The following is a 21,025-nucleotide window of genomic DNA, read 5'->3' on the forward strand; positions in this document are numbered from 1 at the left end:
AAGGACACATTGCCTTACAACCTCTGAAATGGCTTTGTTTTAAAGGTTCTGTCTTTTGTCCGTAACTCTTCAACTTTCCGTCTCTTTTTACCTTCTCTGGGGCCACTCTCTGCTTCCCTCTTTAAGCCCCTGCTTTTCTTCTCCTGGTCAGGCTGATTCCTTCTCTGTGACAGGACTATCAGCTTGTGGCTTCAGCTCACTGAAACTGCATTGTAGGCACCTGTACTAAACTGCTGATCTAAACTCCTGTGGCTAATGGAAAAGAGACCCTCTGAAAGCATGTCTTCCCCTGACATTCCTATTTCTTTGTTAGACTGGCAGAAATCCTCTCCCAGAGTTGTCAGTATCTCTTCAGCAGCTATAGAGCCAGTTTAATTTATGTAAACCGCTCACTTTTAATGTAATCAGAGTATGGTGAGATGACTTCTGCCTGTGTCTTCAGAGAAGCTAAAGGTGAATTTTCTCCCGTATCTTTCTGGTGACCTTTTAAATAAGTATAAACACTCAGGAAGCTTTGGAGGTTTTAATTTTTAAAAACAAGAGGTTGATATGTCTGCGTTGTTGGTTTAATGCCAATATCAAAGTAGTGCTTTCTACCTATGATTCCCATCAAACTACTGTTCAATTCACATTTATAAGTATGAATTGCCATCAGTACACATGACAACTGCTCTCTTGCTTTGTTTGCAGGGGCTGGACCAGCCTTGCAGACTTGCCATGAATTTGCACCTCTTCCCCCAAAAATCAGCCTCTCCCCACTGCTTTGCACCCTCAACACAGCAAGGAGTCTTGCACAAGGTCCCATCAGAAAGTGAGACTTGCACACCTCACTGTCAAAGGCCCTTCACAGCTTTTAAAATGCAGTATCCACAGGAATCACTTCTTCTAGGACCTCAATAAAAATATCCTGCAGCAGGATGAGACTCTTGTTTCTGGTACAGACTTTCTGCATGATCTCTGGATTGGATGAGGATGGTTCTGTTTATCTGGGCCCAAAGGTGTCTCCATTAGAGATTGGATAATGCTTTTTAACATCACACAAGAGAATCACATAATCCAATCAGAAAGCAAAGCCAGAGTGCTTCTTCCAGTTCAAGCCAGTATGAAATCTGCATTTCTAAGATCAATTGTTCAAAAGCATAAGTTCTGCTGCAGAAATCAGTAATTAAAATTTAAATCCCAAACCATTATTTAATGTGAAGAAGTATGAAAGGAATAGTGTTCGACTTCAAGTTTTTTTAGTATAATGAATATAACTTTCTAACTGTATAGGCAAATTTCAGAAGTTAAGGAGCTCATTATTTAGCTAAGCCAGAGATGATATGTGATCATCTGACTCCAAGAACAGACCTTTTTGGAAAAAAACAGGCACAGTTTGTCAGGGTATGGTGAGTGGCAATTTTAATGTAGAAATTTGATGCAAGGATGCAATTTTTCCATTCTCCCCTTCCCCCCAGAACAAACCTGAAGGTAGAAATGTGAGCAGAGATCAATTTAAATCATGGCTTCAGGCTCTGGGATTTTGGCCCACTCACTTCCTACTGTTAATATCAAAGCATTAAGAATTTTACATGCAGAGCAATATTTTTTTACCCAGCTAACGCCCTTTTCCTCTGACTGCAGCTAGAAGAGCTGCTGAGATGTGACAGAGCTGGGTGGAGAGTTGGCCATCCCTGGACCCTTGTCTTGTCTCCTCCTCACCACCACTGCCAAATTTCTCTGCCAAAAAGCCAGCATAGGCAGCTCTGCAGCTGCCTCCAAGCAGAGATCCCTCAGAACAGCCCAGGTTGATATCTGGAACAGTTAACAAGCAGTTGAGTTGGTGGGTTGGGAAGGGAATCGAGGGAACAAGGATAAAAGCTGGAGAATAATAACTTTTTAAGGGGATTGGCTGCCACAGAACAGCACATCTGATCACAGATTTGTTGCCAAGCATCTGTTTTCTTCCTGCCTCCTGATGTGGTCCAGCTTCTTTGCTTTGACTTTGCTCCCTCCTTCATCTTCTGAGATTGTGTTTCTCAAACTCTTATTCATCCTCTGGGTTACACAAAGGACTCAGCAGTCCACAGGCCCTGCCAGTGTATTTGAGAATTGCCCCCATCCCTTTGTGTGCTGTTCTGCCTAAAAATGTCATGCCAAACAGGCTTAATCAAGCTCCCTAAACTAGTCAGATCTCCAGGGAGTCCAAATTTGTATATTTTCTTAGGCAGAGTAATATCACACACAGTACTGAACGACAGTTAAAAACCACATCTGGATCTTGCTCTATTCTAATACATCCATAGCCCTGAGGGGAAGCCGTGTGGTTTGGTGATTCATGAAACCTGCATTTTGTTCCCAGCTCCTCCACTGCCTCCTTGGGTGACCTTAACTAAGTTATTTCGCTGCCCTGTTTTTCGATTTTGCCATCTGTGAAAATGGGTGGGGTGATGCTGCCTGCTGCCCAGAGCCCTTTGGTAGCCTCTGAAGGCAAGAGCCCAGCACTACTGCCCAGCCTGATGTGACACTTCCATGTGGGATTTGATGCAGGTGTGCCCCTCTCCTCCCCAGGTGAGTGCAGCTCCGCAGAGCCCACAGGGCACCTCTGTGTCACCACTGAACAGGCTGTGCCCAGCACATGGGAGACCTGACCCTGCTCCTGCTGCACGAGACCACGAGCAGGACACTTGCCAGAGCATGGAGCAGCATTTGGGACGGTGCCATTCCACTTGTCCTGCTACCAAACACCATGTTCAGTGGCAGCTCTGTCATTTCTCCTGCTGTGATAGGCACGCATTTAATGACCTGCCACGGCAATTTACATATGTCAGCAGACAGAAGCAGAGAGGTTTGTGCAGGCTGAAAGTCCCAAATTCCCTTTTCTCTCGCATAAAAATCTCGGGGGAAAAAAGAAGAGCATCTGTGACAAGAGGACTGTGTCCTGCAGAGAAGGGATGAACACACCCAGACCCTTTGCAGGTCAGTATGACATAGTCATTGTTCCTCCGAGTGCTACATGGCTCATTCAGCTGGGGCCTGGCACAGTTAAGCTCCTAAAGAGCACCAAGGGACAAGCCCTGCTTTTCCTTTGAGAAATATTCCCATATTCCACAGGTTACAATCCACTAGATAACAACCTTGAGTTGAATGTTATCATGGCTGAGATTTCCCACCGCAGCACCATACAGGATACTTTTATGGTTTGCTACCCACTCCAGAAAAAAAAAAAAAAAAGACAGAAAAGAAAAAAGAGAAAAAAGCATACAGCTAAATAAAGTGAAGGTTCACAGCTCTGACAAAGCCTTTCAGTGGGAATCTGGGACGCTTTTCAAGTGTTACCGACTGCTTTATTTTCCCATGGCTCTTTCCAAGATAATAATTGCTCCGCAGATGTTTCCCTCAGGACAGTGAGATGTTCAGGTACCGGGGCAAAAGCTGAGGCTTTGGGCTATCATTCACAAGGCTACTGTTACCTGGTGTGTTCTTGCAGAGTGCAGCCTTTTCCCATCACGGAATTTCTTAGGTGTCTGGTTTATCAGAAACACTGTAAATTTGAGCCCTCTGGCTAATTGTGCCTGATTCATGTGAATGACACATTTGTGTCTGTATGCAACATGAATAAGAGAAGGCAAGGTGGTTTATTTCTGCCACACATGACAACTTGCACATGTCCAAATGTACAATGCTCAAATATGTTACTCGGCACTTCAGCTTCCAGCTTTTTACATATTACCAGCTTTTTTACAAGTTCTGCAGATCAAAAATGCAATGGTTTATGTTTAGTTTTCCACCGTGCATGTGTTTTTCTCTGTCCTTACACTGGCTCCTCTGCTTGAGGATGGAGTACCACCTTAGGAAGATGAGATTTTGCTTAATGCCCCCAGTGTCACAGCAAAGGTGGTAGTTACCTTCCTTCCCAGTAACACTGCCACCTCTGCCTCCTCCATTTAAAAACAGGGCCCATTAAGCAAATGACTTGGGCCTTGAGAACAACAGTCCCCTCGTGTGATAATTTGAGCTCTGTAAAAGTCAGCCCTAGGGGCACTGACTGAGTCACATATCCTTGTGGACACTCTGTGGCTGCTTGTGATGGTTATGGTTATACATCTGCATACACAACTGCAGGAGCAGTTCACCTGTACTGGGCATCCCACAGCTTGGCTTTGTCTTGGTGGGAAAATCTTGGAGCAGATCACCACAGTTCTGCTCAGAGATCTGTGGGCTAAACCTTGCTCCAAGGAGCAGAAATGACAGGTTTGGGTCCAAAGTCACACCCAAAAGCAGGCAAGCCACACTGGAAGTGGGTCAGACAGAAGCCTAAAGCATATCAAAGGAAGTCCTGCTTCGTGGAGCATTTATAACTCACAGGACAGAAAAATCACCCTCTTAAAGGAACTGATGGCACAAGGCTATTTCCTTCTTGCTTCCAACTCTGCTCACAAAACATTGGCTTTGTCTAATTTGAAAAGACCTGTCCTGGAGGTGAAATTTCCATGACTCCTCTGTATAAGAGAAGGGGACTTCCCACCACCCACTCTCTCCAGAAATGATGACCACCCAAAAGCTCCTCAAGACCTGACCAGAGGTCATTCTGATAATCAAAAACTCCTCCCACACAGTAGCTTGTATGCAGGACCTCTGAAATTACAAGGAACAGCTTGTTCCCTTTCCTCTACCCCCTGTAGAACCAGCCAACCTGTATGTCACACGCTTCCAGACACAACAGAGGTTCTCTTTTCTCTGCTAGTGCAAGGGACAGAAGGGAGCAGGAAACCCTGAATGCAGCTGCAAAACTTGGCTGTGACTTGGCTGGGCAGAACGTTGAGTACTATGAAGGTCTATCCAGGCAGGGGTTTGTACAGAGCTGAAAGAATATTATACCCTGCTAATATTCATACTGCTCTCTCAAACTGGTGTTTCTCTGTTTCTCTCCCATATAACAATGGAGGGATATTTTCTGCCTAGTCACATTCACACGCACACACACAAACCAGCCTGGACAAGAAGCCAGATATATCACTTGGGACCCTATCCAACAATCTCCTAGAAATAGAAAGCCAGCAAGAGAAAACACTTGGTCACTGCCAGACTCCAGTACCTCTGTCTGAGTTGAGCCCCATGGAGCCAAAGCGGTCACTGTAATGTCAGGGCATTGGATTTCATCAAATCTGGGTTCCTTGCAGGGAGCTCTGCTTGGGAAAGGCAGCCAGCCCCACAGCCCATCCGAGGGAGCGATCTTTGATCTGCAAAGTTTCCTGAGGTGGTGCCAAAAGCCTGTACCATCGCCTGTTTCGCGAGAGTGGCAATGCTCTTGCACCACAGAAACTGGCAGAACTGTTTCCCATGCAAACCTCTGTCCCCAGAAGCTCAGAACTGTGGCTGAGTATTGCTGGCTGTAGCCTGAGTACACACGGGGTGGATGTATCTGGTTTTGGCACCAGCCCTTTTTCCTTTGTTAAAAGGACAAACAGACAAAAAAAATTCTAATAGCCATACCTTTATCCACCCATGCACAGAGATCCAACTTGTAGCAGTAGCTCAAGGGATCTCTGTAAACCTAAGCACAAATTCACATTCCTGGAGAAGCTGCCCAAATTTGCCATGCTGGACTAAATCCACATCTATTTTAGATGTGGCATCTATTTTATGAGCAAGCATAAAATCCTCCTTTCTTCCCATTGCACAATCTTGGAGGAGAAGGAAAAGGCAAGGGGCACACCTTTCCCCCAACAATCAGCTAATTAATTATCACATGTCTGGGTGCAATGCTTTCAGCAAAGCCTTGTCTATGTGCTAATTAGTATCATTATCTGGTGCCCCAAGGAATGAGCTTTGATTACCCTTCTCTTACTGATTATACAGGAACAGGCAAATGCTTTCACAGGTCATAAAATTATCTCAGCTCTTCTTGAAGCCCATCTACAGCCCTGAGCTCTCTGACCTGCTGTGCTGATGAGTCATCCATGCATTGACTGGAAATTATCTTTCTTCCCAGTTAGCACTGCCACCAAATGACCTGGTATGAAGGCATGGAAAAACTGTAGCCTTTCATGATGCTATGCTACTTCTGTAGATTTATGTACTTTTTTTAGTAGTAGATGTGGTCTAATGCAGCAGGCATGTTTATCCAGCTCATCTTTAGAGAAGTAGTTCCTGGCCCAGATTGTTTGATGACCCCTGACCAGGTTGTGTAAGAAGAATTTAACTTCCTACATAGGGTCATCTATATTATTATTCTAGTTTCTGTGAACATGTTTGATCGGGACCCCTTAGGTCCCACTTCCAACAGCTAGCATAACCCTGGACTCATAGGTCCTCCAGACGCCTTGGAGTAAGAAAAAGAATGTGACATCTCCTGCAAGATATTACATGATCATTCAGCTCTTCCCTCCATGCTGAGACGTGTCCGAGTGGATCTGCCTCTTCCACTTCTTCCCTGGATTTTTAAGGTAAAAAGCACAAAAAAGTTGTTGACTGCTCACAGAGTCTTCCTGTGATGTGATTTTTACTAGCAGAAGTCACGTTTCATACCCATGTGCCCAAACATTTTGCAAAACCAAACATTAACTGTAAGAATTATGACACTGGTGCTTTATATGCTCACTCCACTTCAGACTGGAGCTTGGCGCTTGTGAAAACAAGTATAATTAGCTGTGTCACTCAGCTCAAGATAAAACTTGATAAAACCTGCTTTCAAACAAGGTGCCAATCAAACAAATGCAAAATAACAGTGAGCCATCCTTTCTTCACAGCTAGTTTAATAGCATGAATTAATAACCACAAAGCACTTAGTTCAAGGGAGCACTTCTGTGATAATTAAGGACACCAACACTCATGAGCAACACTTTCACCTCTCTGTGGGCAGCTGCCTTTTCTGCTGCATCATGGAGGGTGGTGGAGGCAGGAAAAGGGACTTGCAAGCACAAGAAACTAACATTGCCATAGAAAGAAAAAGAAGGAAAAAGGGCAAGGTCAAGGACACAGCACTATGTCACATCTGAGAGAAATGTGAATCTGTGGTCAGTAGCTGGGTGCCCTTTTGCCTGCAGGATAGAACTAAAATAGCTGATCATAAAAGCAAAAGAAAATTAAGTGCAAGCAGGTATGCTTTCAGTTCTCTGAGATAAGGCTCACCATATGCATCTGCAGAGTTTGGTGGGGACAAGACCAGAGAGGGAAAGACTCTGTAAAATCCTAGAAGTGCTTTTCAACCCACAGAAACAGGAACATTGTCCAAAGAGCTGAAAAAACAATAGACCAGTATATTGCCAAACTGCGCAAAATGGCTGACTCATGCAATTATCAGGGCCACTATCACCAAGCAGAACAATATGCCCAAATTGAAAAGGAATGTCAGAAAGACATGGGAAGACTCAACTGAGCCAGTCACATGCCAGTTTCAAAATCAGGGCTGGAAGGAAGCCGGGTTGTACAAGATTGTACATTGTAAAAGACAAAAATTTGCAAATGTTCTCATTCATCTTCCTGTCAAGCTGAGTGGGCACCCAGAGCAAAGGCCCAGCTGCCAGAGAGGAGTCTGCAGGCTGACCTGCCACCCTGCCTAGTCTGACACGCAGAGGAGGTGAAGGCTGGCATGTCATCTTTTGGAGTTTCTCAAGAGTAGGAGCCGGGATCCAGGGCTGATGAAACTGCCTGGCCCTCTCACAGAGCCCATCACCCAAGACAAAACAATGAAGAACCTCAGCCAGTACTTAGCAGTCAATGAAAACACATTTCACATGCTCTACCTTCATGCTTTGTCTAGGAACAGCTTCCAGGTCACGTTCCACTGGAATATTGAAACTGTCAGGCACAAGGTGAATTTCCTAATTTTAATAAATTAAATTTTACTAAATTAAATTTTAAAATTGCTAACACGTTCTCATAGAAACAGGGAAAATCCAACAAAAGTGTTAGGTCAGTCATTCTTAAATTTCTTCTTGTGGTATTGATAGTCTACACAGCCCTAATCTTAGTGTACAGTTTTAGATACACCTATATCCATCCATGCTGCTAATCCAACCACTGTTAGAGCCTGGGAAAAAAAACAGGTGTAACATAGAAAAAGGAGTCTCTGACTAAGAATCAAAATCTCAGCCTTGGACTACTGCACAATCCCCAGTCAGGATCCAGTTAGTTCCTCAAAATAAATCATGTGTCCAAGGAGGAAGAAACATTGGGGGGAAATATAAATCCTGGTTTGTGGCAGGCTGGTTAGTGGCCACGGATTTCACTGCTGCCACACAGCAAGAATCAGGTGAGAGCAGCATCTACAATCTCAGTAGAAGGAACTGAAAGGGAGACACCCTGTGTAGACCCTGCTGATTGTGCTCATTCTTATTAAACCACTCCTGGACACTTCTGGGGATCAGGTTTTTGTCTAGGCATCATCTTTTCTGCTCAGTAACTATGAGGACAGATGCCAGAACACACCTCACCCATCAAACAGTGAACAGATTCATGTGGTCACAAGACAGATGCTCATTAATCTCCAGCCCACCTGTGTAGTGTTAAAATGGGAAGAGGAGCCTTCTAAATCCTGCCTTCTATCCTGCCTGCACAAGTTAACACTCTCCCTTCCTCTCTGAGCTAAATTGTAGTTTTGTAGAATTTAAGATGACTGTTAATGTATTAACTACACGGGCAAAGCACAGTATATAAGATACAGTTTGCTATGTCTTATAAACAAGACAATAAGGTTATTAAAATACATTGTGGTATAAACAAGAGGGAAGGTACAATGCTGATATGTAAGGAGTGAAGACCCCTGCACTCCTTGAACCTGCTTTTTGTGAAAGGATGGGTCCCAAATTCAGCAGTGATTTGCTCCTCTCTCTTCCTGTCCTGGGAATAAAAATATCCAGTGCACCTGGCCAAACCTGGTTCTCCTTAGCTGGAAACTTGCTGAGGTCCTGGAGCAGAGCATGGCAATATTACATGAAGTTTCAAATGCAATAATGAGCCCCAGTCCTTGTCATCACCTGTCCTGGCTGAATAGGTCACGTGGCCTGCCCTGTTTCTGAACAAAAGCTGATTTGTCTGTGATGCAGCTATTTTTAAGAACAAGTACCAACCAAGTGCTCACAAAGCCTTCATTATTTAATTCTGCAGTGAGGGCTTTGCAGACGTGAAAATGCTTTTATATGTTGCACATAGACGTGAGCTTGTATTTTTTTTTTTTTTTAACAGAGCAAAAGTTGGAACAAAGATAGCAGAACTAAACCAAAGCCCCTTTTTCTTGCTGATAATCCTCCTGGACCCAATCCAATTCTGTGTCATCAAGTAACTCTTTCCTCTCTTGCAGATTTTGCATCCATTGCCTCATATTCTGCATTTTCTTAAAGAAACTCTGCATACTCTGTAAACAGCTGAACTGTACAGAGACACCTTGGTTGGCATCACCAACACTTCTTCCTACATATGGGGCTTTTCTTAAATGATGGGAATCACATATTTCATAAACTAGTTTGAGTTCCACTGAGCCATAAGCTCCTAGACCAGTGAATATGTCATCCTTCTGCTGTAAGGGGAGAATCAGTGCTTGTTATTTAAATACTAAATAATGATGTTTCCATGGCTACTGAGAAAGGGCATTTTTATCTCTGGTGTTTTAAAGGAAAAAATGGCATCAGAAAGTTTCTTCTGTAGAAGAATTCTTGTCACTTCATATTTTTTCCTTGCTTTGGATCAGGACAGCATCAGACAAAAAATTATTTCATATCAATCAAATTCTGAGGCAAGGGTCTCAAGTATCTTTTCAGGGCAGTTAAAATATTCAGTTTATAGGGAAAAAATGGGACTTATTTTCTGAGCTTTTGATGTTCATTATAAAATAAAAGCTATATTTTTTAAAAATTGGACATCTAAAACATTATTTTCTACCCAGAAAATGTTAGTTTTACCAAAAACTTATCTTGAAATAGATATTGAGCAAAATCCATGTGTGTTTCTGGATTTTTCTCTCTTTCCATACATTTCTATTTTATGAGAGAAAATGTGTTTCCTTGGGAATTTTCCAAAATGCTTTTATTCATGATGCTGTCTGTTTGGGTAGCATCTAAGCACCAGCCTCCTAAAATCTAGAGACAGGTTCTCAAAAAAAGGAGAACAACAAACTATTGTGCATTTCAAGTCTACAAAAGCAGCCCACCTTTTAACTGTGATTTGATTCACTCAAGTCCACTGTATTTTATAACTCAGCTTACGCTGGGTTACAGGGCAGCCAAATGAGAGGTAATGAATTCCTTGGGCAGACCCAGCAAGTCTCACAGTAGCTCACCTGGGCACTGTGGAGATTACAAACATGCAAACAAGATATTCAATATATTTTATTACCTGCGGTTTCCTCCTAAATCCTTCTAGCTCTACAGCCACTCCTGAGCTAAAGTTTCCCCAGATAATGCCACAGGCCTTGCACAAACCCCAGGCAGGTGTATTTACACAAGCTGAGTCACACCTCTGACTGTGAATCCCAAGGGATTCACTTCTGAGTTGAGCCCAACTTCCTGAGACAGCAGGAGCTGCAGCAGGGAAAGGACCTCAAGGAGAAGGATCAATCTAACAAACCAGCAAGATGACCAGCACTGCCTGTTATAGTCACCAGCTGCCAAACATGATTAGGCATTTGCTCTACCAGCCAGCAGACCCTGCAGAACTGCAGATTTTGATGGTGGCCCAGTTCCACAAAGGAGAGATTGTCTCCATCAGAGATGCCAGCACGAGCCCTTGAGGCACCACAGCTGGCCCCTGAGCTGGCCTTCTTCTCAAAGACCCAGGCACTTCATATCCTGCTGAAGCTTGCCAGCCAGAGGACATTTAAGAGCCAGACTGATGTCTCAAAAGGAATAAAAAAAACCCTCCTGATTAGATCACTGCCTCTCACCTGTGCTGAACAGATCAGATCTCTTGGTCCTCCTATATTTCACGGAAGCCAAGTTTTTGCTGAGTTTTTTTTTAAAGAACATGCACCAACCAATTGCTCACAAAGCATCCTTTCTTTAGTTCTACAACAGAGGCTTTGCAGAAATGAAAATGCTTTTATATTTTGTACAAAGCCAAGAGACCATATATACCTCTCTTTGTTTTCAGAGGGAAACTTGGAACAAAGAGAGTAGGAGTAAATCAAAGCCCTTTTTTTTTTTTTTTGGCCAGCACTCTTGGGTCTGACCCAGGCTCTTCAGTATCTGTTTCTGTGCTCTCTGGACAGCCATGAAGAGCCATAGGGGTTGCATGTGCATTATTCATGGTTCAACTGGTTTTGATGGTTGAGCTACAAATGCAACAGCAATGTGAGGAAGGATCACAGAGAGAAAGAGTCCCTTGGAACAGAGCTACCTGCTGCTTCTCCCTGCGGGCTGTTGCTCAGCTGGAAAGAAATTATATCAAGAACAAATGGAGAGGAATTAGTTTGAAGACCAGATTGTGTCCATCTTGCAAGAGGGATGACAAAGTCTACGTGGAATCCTGGAATAGTCTAGATGACAAATGTCCACTGATGCAGCCGTGTAAACACCACAGGAAATGTGTCAGGAGATAGCACTGCCCAACATTTCAATTTTTAAACATTTCCATTTTTAATTCGAAAAAGATTACAGAGACCATGAATCTTAGGAACAGAGAGACAGTTCTAGCCCCGACCCACAGTGCGTCACTGGTCACAGCAGGAGAAATAAAATCCCTGCCAGCATGGGGGAGTTGAATCTGAAACTTCTCTTTCTCCCTTGAAAAGGAGGCTCTTAACTGTGAACTAGGGTGTCTCACAGAGGATTTGCTGCAGACCCAACCACCATGCATGTTCAATGACTCATTTGAAAACAACCATTTTCTGAAAGTCTTTGTTTATGGATATTTGAGCAAATAAATGTCAGCTCCTCTCTCCAGTTATTAATGATTCAGTTGCTCAGCTTTTTCTGCACAAATTCTGCATCCTTATCCAGTGCCTCATCTCGGACACAAACTGAATGACCGAGATAAGCCATGTGCATCTCCTGTGCTTCAGCATCATCAGCAATAGTTAATCTCCTCTGGGATCACCAACCCAGCTCTACCTGCAGGGGCTCCATGGGGGTGGATATTATAACAAGAGCTGTCATTTCTTTGTGTCCAAGATACCTTCTCCTGAAATTCATGGAAGGGGCTGGGGGCAGGACACATCCTGTCTAAGAAAAACAGGATTAAGGTACCCTCTGAGAAGCTGGCCTAGACAACATCCCTGCTAGTCAGCTAAAAGAACCTAACGATCTTCTGGGTCTCCTTTCCCCTCACATCATAATTTTCAAAAGGGTTGGGGTACGGGTCACTCAAGATTTTGTACAATAAGAATATATCAAAGTGAGCTGTATTCAATTTTTAATAGAAAAACACATCTCAAATTAGCCTGTTGAAAAGAAAAAGTTAATGCTACCAACTTTTGCATTGAAAGTCATAATTGCTGAAAGTATGTGCTCTAGGGTTTTTTTCTTTTCATTTAAGATGCATTTCTATATTGAACTGTAAATTGTAGATCAAATTCATTTAAAGGTTAAAATGTAAATAAAGCTTTTCAAAAACCTATTTTATTGATGGGGATTTTTAAACTTTTTTTTCCATCTAAAGAAGTTATTTATTTCATATTAATTTTGACAATTCAATAGAGGAAAACTGAGAAAAAAATCTTTAAAAAGTCCTTAAGAAAAGAGTTTTTTCACAGTCATGTATTTGTCTAACAAAGACAAATGAACAGTTTTGACTCTTTCTGATAAGTGCAACAACAGTGATGGGAAATAGACTATAGTAACACTGTATCTATTCATATTGTCTCTGTCTCATTTTCAGCCAATTTCGTGGGTTTTAAAAGCATGACTGATGTCTGTAATAACCTAATCTTTCATTTTATTCATGCACTTGTACAAACAAAAATTGAGACTTTCCAATTTTCTGTGATTCATCTGATTTAAAACACAGCTCCATGTGCATGCATGGCGTAGTGGGGACAGCCAGGAGGCCTGTACCAGCCACTGTCCCTTCTCTCCTTTGCACCTTTCACCTCTCATTAGCTGGAATTCAACCACTCATTCTTCCAATTCTTTCTACACTTGCAGTTCTTGCAGCAAAGGGCATGAAAATGATTTCATTGTTTTGGAGCCAGAGACCTGGGTTATCCTGTGTTTCCTTAGCTCTCAAGCTGGGAGATGACAGCCTCAACCTTGATTGGTCCCAAAATGCTCATGAAACTTCCTATAGTCCTTGTTTCCAAACAGAATTAGGGACTGTCTTTCGTCTGAGATACTCACACAGACTTATTGCCAAATTTTCTGACTGTCTCACAGTTTTCCCTCTATTTATTTTCCCAGTATGGCTGGGAAAACACTTGTTTGGTAGCAATCAGACAGATTAAGGTTCTCCCCAAGTCCAGATCTTTATTAGGTACCTGACATTTACCCAAGTGGAAAAATCCCACTGATTTCTATGAAAGCAAAGGTGTTAAGTACACGGGGGGGCCCACAGATACCCACACATAATTATGGCAGCTTAGCAAGTTACTCCCTCTTCCTCTGAGGTTTCAGGTAACCCTTCTCACCTCATGGTGACGAGCAGGTCAAACATCTCTGAGTGCATCAGCTGATGGGCAATGACTCCATTCCCTAAGGACATATGAAAGTTTAAAAACCATTTTAATGGGAGGGACATGCAATCATTCAGAAGAAAAAAAATAATTTATAGGTCTGCTTGTGTAGTTTTACTGTTTTGCTTTTCACCACAGCTCATTGGAAGTCAGGCAAGACTTCATGTTCTGACTTTTTTTTACTCCTTTTTTGATTTTTGGCTTGCTCGTGGGGGACTACACATGCAAGCTTGGGAGAAGAGTACTTATTTTGAGTTTAATTCTCAGTCCTTTTGGGACTGTCTTTTAGTGGATCAGTTTTCAAAAATTCTTCTAAGTGGCTTATTCAGGGTCACATACCAGCAGGACCCTCATGTGCATCAGATTCTGATAGAGGCAATACCAAGAGCAGGACTGAAAGATCTTTCATTTCTCTGATGACTTTCTTGCTGGCTTCCCACCAGCTCAAAAACTATGTCACACTTCCAAAATAATTTCTGATAACTGGTGAAAACATACAAATAAAAGGAATTCACTGTTGCAAAAAGCTTGGGAAAGATGAAAGTAGACAGGAGTGCCTCAGAGCTGATGGGAGTTTCCTCCCTGGGCTAGCAGCTCGTGACTCTCAACCACTTTCTTCTTCAGATCAAGGTTAGCTACTGAAAGGCTTATGGGTCCCAGACACCTCTCTGACCCACTGCTAAAAAGCAATGTCCTTTGGCAAAGGATCAGAATGATCCACTGTGGGCAGTATCTCCAAGGTGTACCTGAGGCTGACAAATCTGCCTAATTTAATTAGCTCAGTTCTTGCTCACAGTTTCAGTGTAGACACAAAACAAGATAAACCCAACGTGTCTGTTTTAGTCAGTGATAGGAATCAAAATCTGTCATCTACAAAGGCCCACAAGTATTAGATAGATAGCTAGATAGAGATAGATAGATAGATAGATAGATAGATAGATAGATAGATAGATAGATGATAGATAGATAGATAGATAGATAGATAGATAGATAGATAGATAGATAGATAGATAGATAGATATAGATGGAACAGACTGAAGCTATTCTAATGATAAATCTATTTATTTAACTGTATTTATATAGAATAATCTTCTTGGCTGAAAAATGCTCTCAAAAAAAGTCCCTGCGGCGTCAGCTTGCACAAACAAAGACAAAGCAGCAACAAACAAATAATTCCATCTTGCATGCTGCATGGGACATGAAACACATGGCAAGCACTTTGCCCCTGGAATGTTTCCAGAAAAATTTTACCAAAGGCAGTTTTGAAGGTGATGCTCCATGCTTCTTAGGGAATCTAAATGTTGTAATTCTGAGGGAAAAAGAAATGCATTTCTTAAACTGCACCACAAAACAGCAAAGAAGATCTGTTCTGGAGTTGAGTGTTTGGATTGATTTATTTGCTATATTTGGGCAACCATTTGATTTATTTCTTTTTTAGTATGTTTATTTGGATGGGAATAGTTATAGTGGGTAGAGAAATTCTAAGCTCTGTTTCTGGGGAATCTACTTCAATGTATTTATACAGAACAGCCTTTGTGGGATGAAAAAAGTTTTGGAAATAGTGCCAACAGAAGATTAGGGGCAAAGGAAGGGTCACACTTTCCTGAATCATCCATTATCACTGGAGACAAGATACCAGCAGAGATGAAACTTGGCAAGTTCTTGTCTGAACTCTAATACTCCTGTCACAAGAGTATTTTAAGTTTCTGGACAGAGATATCTTTTCTAGCTTTTGACCTCTCTCTGTTATGCAGCAGGACCTGAAACAAGATAGTCAGTAGGGAGACACTGACTTGTAACCCAGGCAGGAGGAAATTGCATGAGCCATTTTAGACCCTCTAGGGTGTCCTCATCATCCTCATGGGCCTGCCAGATACAGGGCAGGACCTATGGCCCCCTCTCCTCCTCCTATAAAGCCAATAGAGGCCAGGGTGGACATTCCACTGCTCCTAAAATAACACTGCTTCTTCTGTTCAGGCAGCCTAGTCCCACACATGTGTGTGCTGTCTTGTCACTGCTAGAGACACAGCTTAATGAAAAACAAGGGTGCTCCTAGCACAATGTTCTAGTCATTCCCTGGTCTTTCTACCATTAAGCAACTTTCCAACCATCACCTGCATCTAGAAAATACTGGGAGCACCTACTCCCCACCAGTTTCAAGGAGTGTCTCTGGATGTGTCTGTGAATCCAATTCATTCCAAGTCCTTTGTCAGCTTGGATCCCCATAAAACTGTTCACACACAGCAGCCTTGAGGAGACAGGACCAGGGCAGGGCTGTGCACCCATGCACAAATGTTACCACTGTGTCAGAGGAGTAACACCCATCCAAAGACAGGGACAGTCTGTTGGAGACCATCTTCCCATTTCACAGAACAGAATCATAGAAAGGTAGGTTTGGAAGGAGCCTTAAAGCTCATCTTGTTCCAACCCCTCTGCTATGGGTGGGGATGTCTTTCACTAGACCAGGTTGCTCAGAGTTCCATCCAGCCTGGCATTGAACACTTTCAGGGATGGGGCAGCCACAGCTTCTCTGGGCACCCTGTTCCAGTGCCCCACCACCCTCACAGTTCAAAAATTTCTTCTTAACATACAATCTAAATCCATCTCCTTTCAGTTCAAAGCCATTGCCCCTTATCCTGTCACTACATGCCCTTGTAAAAAGTCCCTCTCCAGCCCTCCTAGATACTGAAAGGTGCTGTAAGGTCTCCTTGGAGCCTTCTCTTCTCCAGGCTGAGCAATCCCAGTTCTCTAAGCCTGTGTTCATATGAGAGTTGCTCCAGCCCTCGGAGCATCTCCATGGCCTACTCTGGACTCACTCCATGAACAGGTCCATGTCCTTCTGGTGCTGGGGCTCCAGAGCTGTAGCAGTGCTGGCTCCAGGTGGGCTCTCACTTGAGTGGAGGACAGAAGCAGAATCCCCTCCCTTGACCTGCTGGTCGCACTGCATTTTACAGCCCACGTTACAGCTGTCTTGTGAGTGCACATTGCCAGGTTATGCTGAGCTTGTTGCCAACCAACAACCCCAACCCCTTCTCCTCAGGACTGCTCTCAACCCATTCTCTGCCCAGACTGCGTTAGTACTCACAATTGCCCAGACCCAGGTGCAGGACTTTGCACTTGGTCTTGATGAACTCCATAAGGTTCAGAAGCCTGTCAAGGTCCATATGGATAGCATTCCTTCTCTCCAATGTGTCAACCCCACCACATAGCTTGGTGTCATCAGGAAACCTGCTGACTCTGCACTCAATCCCATTGTCTGTGTTTCATATTTCACTACTGTCCCAAAGGCACAGGTTCAGAACTGTCCAGTCCCAGGAAAGAAGAATTAATACTTTGGGCCACCTGGCCTTCAACAGAATCAACTCGTTCATCTATCTTACCATGCAGATAAACTTTCATCACACTCTTCATCATCTTGTTTAAACACAAGCTTGGTAAAACCCATCTTCTCTTTAACGCATTATTCATTTTACTCCTTTTCTCATTAAAATTCCTGACCAACAGTCAGTGTCATTGTCAAATGTGCCATTAAAGTCCCAATAAATTATGATTAGTGACAGTGTTGTTTGGAAACAGGGCTATTAATAGAGTGCTCCAGTGGAAACCCAGAGAAGCAGCCAAGCAAAGGGTGACGGGTGAGACAGCATCACCCCCACTTTGCCAAAAGGGACTTCTCCCCTGCCACCCATGATGGCCAGCAGCTCTGCAATCCAGCCACAGAGAACATCCCATCTGCCCCACGAGAGCAAATTCCTGCACTGGCCTGTAGGGCCCTGACCCTACCAAAGGGGATAGGCTGTGTCACAGGGAAAGATAAAAGATGGACATTTAGTCAGAGCTGGAAGTGATGGTTTACAGCAGCAAGGCAGTGCTGTATCCAACTGCCTCTATTAGGAGCTGGCTCTAAGGGGAATTTCAACATCTCATGGCAAACAGAGCCTTCTCCCATCCACATGTGGGAGTGCTCACTCCCCCGTGTACTTCAGTGTTGTGGTGATGAGTCAAGGGAGGGTTGATGGATGGGTGTTTGAATCAGCTGGGTAGCACACGCTGACTAGCAAAGCATGTGGAGACCAAGTGTTTATTTTTCATGTACAGCAGCATAAATCTTGAGCACCCATCCCTTCCACAAAGGGGAGCTGGCTTTTAAAGCATACTGTGACCCTCCACACTACCTGCCCCTCTGCCCAGATGGCTGAATTTGCCATCTTCAACCTGTGAAACTGGCTGATAAGCCTCATGCATGGAGTGTCTTTTAGGGCAGAAGGAGAGCTGCTGGCTGTAGAGACAGAGCAAAGAAGGAAGAGATTGTCAGCAGTGTCAGTGAACACTCAGGATGCTCAGGGATTGGAAAGCAAAGCTTTGGCTCTGAATTTTAAAAGGTTGCTGCTGCATTTGCCATAAGATAATTGGCTCAAGAGAGTAAATCAAAGGGTTAAGATTACCTGGAAATACAGTATCTTCCCTTCCTTCTCTTCCTTCACTAAGGTGAGGAGATACTTGCAAATCAAGCACTTTTCATGCTCACTGTCCTTTGCTAGGTGAATTAGAACCACTTTATTGTAAGACACCAGAGAGCCTGGAGTGTTTCACGCTTTTGTGCCTTTCCTTCCCAAAACACTGTTCTGAGATTACCTGCATTGCAGAGAGTGACCCAAGGGAGACCTAAGGAGTTCCCTTCAGAGGGTGTTTGCTTCACACCTCTGGAAACACGTAGGAGAAGACCAAAAAATACCCTGCGTGCAGTCATGAGCCTTCCTTGGGTGTCTGGAGAAAGATGTGATTAGGGCAGTGGTAAATAAACCTCCAATCTTCCCTAGGCACACCTAGGGAATTTGTGTGTGTATGTGTTTTGGCAGGAGGGAAGAAGGACGGAGGGCAAGTCCCACAGCTCAGGTATCTCCCATCTTGCTCTTCCCCAGATCTATCTCTGTAAATAGCTTGGCTTGCCCGCACCCCCTTTTTTCTTCTGCTTTCTAAGACTCTGCAACTCACACAAAAACATCCAACCCTAATTGGCACTGTCACTTCCAGCTGACAGATCTCCCATAAAACACACCCGGCAATAAAAAATGTAATCCCCTTTCCCTCCCCCACACAAAGTTCAATTAAAGCAAGACAAAAAAGACTCCAGTGGATGACTGTAGGCAGACTGCAATTTGCTGGATTTATAAAAAAATGTTGTGATCTTGCCAATACTTTGATGAGGACCACTTTGTACTAACAAAATGAGATGGTATTTACTCACTGGAAGATATTAAATCCCACTGAACTAATGGATGGGTTTCAAAGCTACCCTAGGTATTTCCCCATGAAACCCATTGTGATTTACCAGCAAACAATCAACTCCTTCCCATTCTCCCAAGCTTCATGTTTTTGACAAGCACTCCTGATGGTTTGCTTTACTTCCCATTTCCATCACTGGCAACTACCACTGCATTAGGGACTCTGCATGTATTTTCTATCCCCTGTGCAACTTCATGAAGGTTTGCTGATGTCATCGTGGCAAAGGACTGAGGAGAATCAGGGGATGCAAAAGGAGCTTTCCCTTCCAGCCCCTCTATCCTTTGGTGTGGTGGATATCTTCAAGGGGTGATTCAGTTTGGAGCTCTGTCCCATGTCCTCAGCCCTTCCAACGAGAGTCTCAGGTGGGAGACAAGGCAAAACCAAGTTTTCTTATTACCTCCTGACCCCACAATATGTCATCCCTCCTCTGCCCCTCTCTGACCAGGAGGCTGTGGTGTGTGAAGCTGGCAGAGGAAAGGAGCACCAGTAATGCAGTGGCCAGGGGTGGGCAGGGAGCAGGCACAGGCAGAGAGGCAGCTGGCTGAGGTAGCACAGCCCTGGTAACACAGCCACTGTCTGGAGCCTTCCCAAGGGAAACCACAACCAGATGTGCTTCTGTTTGCAGCAGGACTTCGAGGAGAGCACTCAGGGGGATCCTTTGATCCTCATCTCTGACACAGGTGGAGTGAGTGGGCTAGGTTTGCTCAGCAAGTGGAACAGGAGGAGGAAAGAGTAAGACTTATCCTGAAGATGGGTGGAAGCAAATTTCCCCCTTGACCTCTGACAGGGGGCTGAGACGCAAAGTCATGACCAAGCTGTGAAGGGAAAGATAGGCAAGGCATGGGAAGTGTACCAAGTCTTTGGATTTGGGTTTTGTCACCAGCACCACTTGCAAGAGAGATGAGGTGGGTGGTGGCAGAAGCAGTCTGTGGGGAGTCAGGGGTGGTGAATTGTGCTTTTCAATACCCAAAGCCAAGGCTTTAGAAGCAACACAGTAGTGATTCTGACAGTATCAAGGGCGAGACACTCTTCCTTGCTTCTTGGGTGGCTGTTTCCCTGTAGCGAGGAGGGAGTGAAAAGCACTGTGTGAAAGGAGATGAGGGGAAGGTTTGGTGAGGGGCAGAAGGAGAGGAGGAGGGAGGTCGAGGGGAGAGAATCGGAACCCCAGTCCTCACTGCCACATCATCATTGTGCTGCTCCCCAAGTGCCCCCTTTCTTCCCCCACCCCAACAGGACACATCCCTGCTCCACTCCCATCACCAGCCAGACCCTGCAGAGTGCCATCACAGCCATCCCACCAAGTGGGACGTGGGTCCCAGCCACATGTTCAAGGGTTTGTGTGCCTGCAGGTGCTCCTTTGTGCACAGGCAGTTGGAGGAGAGAGAAAAGTGAGTGTCAGCTTTTCCCAGGCTCTGCAGTGCGTCTGAGAGGAGGCGAGGTGGGCAGCCAGGAACGCGGGCTATGAGCGGAGGCGGAGGCGGAGGAGGTGGCTGCCCGGGACAGAGATGCTGGCTCGTGCTGTGGGTCTCGGTGGTGATAGATCAGTGTGGGATGCCAGAGCCAGAGCGCCTGTGGGGGAAGCTTGTACTGTCTGGCGCTGCTTGGATGTTCTCTCATCTTTGATAGAAACAACTGAACTTGCAAACTTGTTTCCCACAAGAAAGACGGTCAGTGTTCACAAGGGAACAGATTAGGGATTGTCCTAAAACCTCACGGTGGCCAGGGAAGTGGGGAAAGCCAAGTACCGGATGATTTCCTTGGAATGCAACAGACCTCACAGTGCGATAAGAGCAACAATAGCTTTCCCTCACTCCGATCTCATACCCAGCACCTCTCAGGATCTTCAGCTCTGGGCAAATTCTTAGCTGCAAGGGCGAAGCAGAAGTGAATCCTCATGAACTCTGGGCTCAATAAGTCCAGAGTGAGGGTTGAAGGGCAGCAGGCTGAGCAGAGGAGGTGCCTCAATGCCATCAGTGCTCCACTTGCACATCACTCCTGTCTAGACATGGTGAGACAGTGTTGGTCAGCTCTAGGCATTGGGGAAGTCTCCAAGCAAAATACTGAGCTCTCTCTGCTTTAACCATTCAGAAAAAAAAAAAAATACTAGATTCCCTGCTTAGCCCCAGAGCATGAATTTGGGTGTCACATTCCTCTTAG

The sequence above is a fragment of the Catharus ustulatus genome, chromosome 7 (assembly GCF_009819885.2).
Source record: "Catharus ustulatus isolate bCatUst1 chromosome 7, bCatUst1.pri.v2, whole genome shotgun sequence".
NCBI lineage: Eukaryota > Metazoa > Chordata > Aves > Passeriformes > Turdidae > Catharus > Catharus ustulatus.